The following is a 6153-nucleotide window of genomic DNA, read 5'->3' on the forward strand; positions in this document are numbered from 1 at the left end:
GTATGCTACATCTGTGTGTGTCCTCAGAGGCCAGAAAAGAGTATCAAATCAAATCTCTTGGAGCTGGAGTTGCAGGTGGTTGGTTGTGAGCCACTCAACATGGGTCTCTGACATTCATAGGTTGCATATTGGCTCCAGAGCGGCTCCACTCACTCTGCCAGTGTTTACAACGGTGTGGAAGAGACCAGAGTCTACAGATAGAAACACTTGGACAAATGTCAGAGGGAATCAGGCCATTCTGCTTTGCGGCTCTCAGCTCCAAGATGTACCCAGCCCTCCAGTCTCGTCAGCACCCAGGCTCTTCTCCCCATTTGTCTTTTTGGGAATTCGACCTCATCTTGCCTTCCTCTTAACATCAACTCATAGCACAGCTACACTCTCTACTCTTGCCTCGTCCTCTGAAAGCCCTTGTCTCCCTCCCCCACTGAGACCGCACCCTTCCCCAGTTCTCTGTATTATACTGACCACCAAGTCCAATGGCTCCTGACAAGCCCCCCACCTGCCCCTCAGCACTGCGACACTGGTGGCCATCCTTACACACTCTCCCCCTGTGTTTTATGATTCCAGCTCATCTTGCCTTCCTTTGGCTGCTCCTCTCAACTCTGCTTCTATCTAGTTTGTGTATATGAGTATATTGCCTGCATGTGTGTAAGTGCACCCATGTTGTACAATGCCTGTGGAGGTCGGAAGAAGGCGTCAGATAACCTGAAATTGGAGTTACGTGTGGTTGTCAGCTGCCATGTAGGTGCTGGGAATCAAACCTGGGTCTTCTGCAAGAGCAGCCAGTGCTCTTAATTGATGAACCATCTCTCTGACCCTGCTTCTACCTGTAGGAGCTTTCTCTTTTATCTTTATCTGAACATAGCCCTCACTCTACAGGTGGCCTTCACATTGACCTCCATCCCTGACTCATGCAGGGCATTTACAGTGATTCTGCTGTGATCTCAGCCTCACATATTCTTGTGCCAGTTCATGTCCTTTCCAAAGACACTTCCACACCTGGATTTGCTAAACCTCTGCTGTTAACATCTTCTTGGTCTTTTCAGGTTGAAACTTTGTTACTGTCTTGGCTCACTCCTTATTTCCCGTCACTGAGTCTTACTACTTCCTGCCTTCCACCATCTCTTCTTTCCCACAATATTCCAGTACAGGTCATTATAACTTCACACGCCCCCATGATGTATGCTAACAGTCTTCTTAAATTGATGCTTTATGAAGACATTAACCAAGTCCAGAATGTTTAGCACTACCTTATTGTTCGAAGATAAGAACCAATTCCCTGAAACTTGATGCTGTGGGTTCCTCAGAACCCAGAGCGAGCCTCATCCTTACCCACTAACCCTTCCTCAACTTTTGCCCCTATTCACCACCCTGTAAAATTGCCCTGAGTTCTCCTAAGGCTCTAAGCTGTTAATTCTCTTTGACATGTCTAGTATGAATTTCCTCTCCACATCTTTCTCCAGATGAACTTCCTCCCTCCTTCTAGTAGATTAACCTAAATTTCAATGATATTTAAATCTGGAACTCTTTCCCGCACTCTCTAGCCCATGGTAGTTACTCCCTCTCTGTCAAAGTGCACATCCTTTACCTTCCCTGAGCACCACGAGGCTTTTAAAACTCCTCTACTTTCTCTACTTTCTGTCAGCGTTGTTTGCTTCTGTTTTTCTTTTTTTGCCAAGGAAACTGGGATTGGATTTTAAATCCTTGGACTCCAAATGAAGATTTATATATCTGTGCTTGACTTCGGGCAAATCAAATATATGAACCAGTGAGGATTTACTGACAGGTTTGGGCAGTACCAAACAAATCAAATATACTGAGTAATCAAACAACCAATAAATTTTCACTTTGTCTAAAATATAGCTATAAGAACATTAACAGGGACAGGTGGTGAAGGTTTAATGCTGCTAGTTCCAAGTTCTTCTCATTGTTTAAAATACACACCTCTTTGGGATGTGACCAAATAGAAAAATAATGGCAAGGTGACACTGGGTGAAGATCAATAAAGTTAGCCTGACACTTGCTGGCCGGCCTAATTCTATCAACCCATTTCAAGTACTTTGGTTTTCCTCAAGAGAAGTCTAAAAAATGGATTTTCTGAATTTATTTTACTAACAGTTGTTGTTCATAGCTAACTGACCAAGACCTCATTTCTTACAAGCTGTATGAAGCCCTTTGTTATGCGTGGACGCCAGCTGGGCAGATCACCGGAGCTGGACAGTGAGTTCTGTGTCTCACTGATAGGAGTCTGAAGTAGGATCAGCAGCGTTTGCATGGGCAGTGTAAAAGGCTTCTTTTACAACACAGAGAGAAAACACTTTTCTTTCCTGCTGTGGGGTCACCTTGAACCTCCTGTTCTCCCTCCCATAAACTTCATATTTCTCTACATGGATGTTGCAATTAGCCAGAAATTCCTGTGGATCAGACAATAAGGGATATTTTCTGGAAACAAATGTGAAAGAGGAAAAAGTCAACCAGAAGAGTACTTAAGGACATTTGCAGCTTTAAAAAAATTTTATAAAACCATTCTCTCCTCGCCTACAGCTAGCTAACCTTGCTTATATCATAGAAAAGACATAGCAAGCCAGATTAAGTGGTCCAGGCAGTGCTCCCTTTACAGAAGCATAGAAATGGGTAGATACAAAGACACAATCAAACCACAGCAGCCTTCATCTGAAGAGTAGAAACCCAGCCAGCAGGGAGAGGACACACTTGGCTCTGTTGGGAATCTTGAGACATTGTGATGCCAGGGGCCACATCACTGTTACCCTAGTCAAGAACTGCTTTTTGTAGAACGAAACCCATAAAATTTAGCCTTCTGTTACATATATTTTAAGTAATACTTCTTCATTTTTAACATTAAAAAAGATTTATTTTTATTTATGTGTATGTGCACGTCAGTATATGCTCTGTGTGTGTGTGTGTGTGTGCCCACAGAGGCCAGAAGAAGGAAACCGTAGGATCTGGAGTTACAAGTGGTTATAAGCCACTTGATGTAGATGTTGGGAGCTAAACTCTGGTCCTCTGGAAGAGCAGGAAGCACCCCTAACCACTGAACTACCTCTCCAGTTCCCCGTTTTTAACATTTTAAATTTTTATCAGAGTTATTCACTACACATAATGATGAGATTCTAAAGTTGTTTTCATACAAGCTGTCATGTACTTCGGCCGTATTCGCCTCTGCATCCTCACCCTTTCCTCCCTCCTCTCCCAGTTCCCTCATTTCCCCAAGTTTTGCTTCTACTTTTATATCATAGATGGGATTTGATGAATCTAAATACTCATTTCCATAAACTTCTGCAGAGCTGTGCTTTGGCCTAAATTTGTCTTGCCCTTTCTTTAAAAAAGATTCCTCTGAAGCTCAGCTTTTATTCAGGTAGCCTTGTTCAGGAGGTAATAATAAAAGCAAGAATGTATCATAAGAGACTTGTTAACCTATCTCTGATCTTTTCCCTCTATCATGGCCTACAAGTACTCTTCAAGATAAACATTCAAATACACGTGTTTCTATCCCCGTATGTATGTTAACTGCCAGATTTCTATATGTTCGTGCAGAGAGCTAAAAGTATCATAGGAAATAGTCACACAGGGAGCTTGATCGGGGATTCAGTGTTTGGTCTACTAAATGAAGAAGAAGGGTGGGGCTTTGAGCATCCAAAGTACTCCTTAGAAAGCACCATCCTGTGGAATCTACCTGCACATTGCAAAGTTAAGTCACTATCATGAAGTCCTTTATTTTTTAAAATAATATTTTATTACTTCTTTGAGCATTTCACACAATGTATTTTATAATATTCAATCTCCCTCTCTCTCTCTTTTCAGATCCATTTCCACCTCCCTAAACCCAAACTTTGACTTTGTGCCTTCTTTTTTTAAAAGCTCATCAAATCTAATTTTTATTTTCCACATACTCTTGGGTATGAATCCCTCCCTTGAAGGACAGTCAACCTACCGGGGGTCACACCCTTAAAGAAAACTGGCTCTCTCTCCCCCAGCTGCTATCAATTGCCAGCAGCTCCTCAGCCAGGGCTGGAGTTTTGTGTCCACCCCCTCCCATGCTGGGATACTATCTGGCTTGTGTTTGTGCAGATCATGTGCATGCTGTCACAACTGTGAGTTCATAAGTGCAACTGCCCTGTGGTGCCTGGAAATAACTGTTTCATTGTAGACATCCATCACCTCTGGCTCTTACAATCTCAATCCCTTCTCTGGGTCAGTACTGGAACCTTGGACAGAGGTGTTTGCTATAGCTATCCCATTTAGGGCTAAACCAAGGCTACATAGGTCATAGAAATTAGAGGAGATCCTACTACCATGATCCTGCTAAATGGACATAGCATTAAACTGACTCCTAATGATTTATCATTACACTCACAGATTAGTGCATCTCTCAGCTCTCACCAGAGAAGCTTCTTTTTCCAGTAGATGGTGATTCACATAAAATTCCCACACTTTACAACTTGAGATTGCTTCTGTTGGCCATGCCAGGACCAGGTTGGTAAGTGGTCACTCAGTCCAGCATCCAGAGGAGGACCACAGGGAGGAAGCATCAAAATCATGTTGCTCAGATTCGCAGCATAAGGAAGTTTTGGCTTTCAGATTCACCCACTCTAAAGGGACTCCCTTCACTTGGCAGAGGAAGCAGATGCCCAGTTGAGTGGCAGAGGATGATGCAGCATTATGCAGAGAGAATTCAGATGGGGCAGGTGACTCACAAGGTTTTGACAGGCAAACAGTTTCATGGAGAAGTGCAGTTGGGGCTGAATCTATTTCCAGAGAAGGTTGAGCAAGATTGGGCTTCTTCTGAAAATGATGATGAGTCCCCAGGTAGGAGAAATGACACTACGGCAGACCAGAGTGAAACAGGAGCTGGGAGAAACCAGAAAGGAGCTGTGCAACCAAGAGAGACATAGGGCACCCTGGCTCAGGAGTGGTGATGGTGGCTTCACTCCAGTTCCACAACAAAGAGAAGCTGGAAGTCAGCCCTTTGGGGCCCATTGCTTGCTGTGTCCGACAAGTTTCAGGATAGCAGGGGTCAACTGTAGACTTACTTTGAGACCTGGCTCATCTCTTAAAGCTTCTCAGTAACTTGCTGAGTAATTTCAGTACACAGCTATTGCTAGGCAAAGATTCCCCTAGACAGCCTTGCTCCTGATTTCAGAGAACTTTGCCTTTCCCTCCATCCTCCTACCTGCCAATTCACTTGATCTGAACCGAGTGACAAGAATTGAAAACTCTTTGTCTGAACAAAGTCCAGCCCCAAACACCCATGCACTGGGCTGCCCTCTTTCTGCACTGTTTTGGAGCTTTGCTCCTGAAATGACTCCCATTTAGTACTTAGAAAATCACATTTGAATGTTTCCTGGGCCATTTGTATCAGTACATGGACGTTCTGCATTCTCTCACATCTAAACTTCCCTCCATGACAGAACCACTTCTCTAGCTGGAACTCCCTTTCCTTTAAGGAAAATTTCCTAAAAAGATCAGCTCTTTCTGTCTTCATGCCCACCTCTTGTTCTCTTTTGGGTGTATTTCAAGCACAACTTAAATTTTTTTTTTGTCTTTTTTTTTAATACAGGGTCTCCCTGTAGCCCCAGCTATCCTGGAACTCACTATGTAGACCAGGCTGGCCTCGAACTCACAAAGATCCACCTGCCTCTGCCTCCCAAATGCTGTGATTAAAGGTGTGCGTCAGCATGCCTGGCTACAACTATAATTTTTTATTCATTCATCTATTATTTATTTATTTAATAACCACATACTTAGAAGAAGCGTTTCATTACAACAGCATTGACATATTCAATAACAATTTCCAGAGCTAAGATGCATCTCTTTCAAAATTGGCTATAAATTTTTAGGTTTACAATTGAATTATCAAAGTTATACAATATTGAACTCAGTATAAATCCTATAAGACATAAAATTAAATCATCTATTATTTATTTATTTAATAACCACATACTTAGAAGAAGCGTTTCATTACAACAGCATTGACATATTCAATAACAATTTCCAGAGCTAAGATGCATCTCTTTCAAAATTGGCTATAAATTTTTAGGTTTACAATTGAATTATCAAAGTTATACAATATTGAACTCAGTATAAATCCTATAAGACATAAAATTAAATGAGGTTTTAACCTTTAACCTTTAA

Source organism: Nannospalax galili, unplaced genomic scaffold, assembly GCF_000622305.1.
Source record: "Nannospalax galili isolate Female #2095 unplaced genomic scaffold, S.galili_v1.0 scaffold197, whole genome shotgun sequence".
Classification (NCBI taxonomy): domain Eukaryota; kingdom Metazoa; phylum Chordata; class Mammalia; order Rodentia; family Spalacidae; genus Nannospalax; species Nannospalax galili.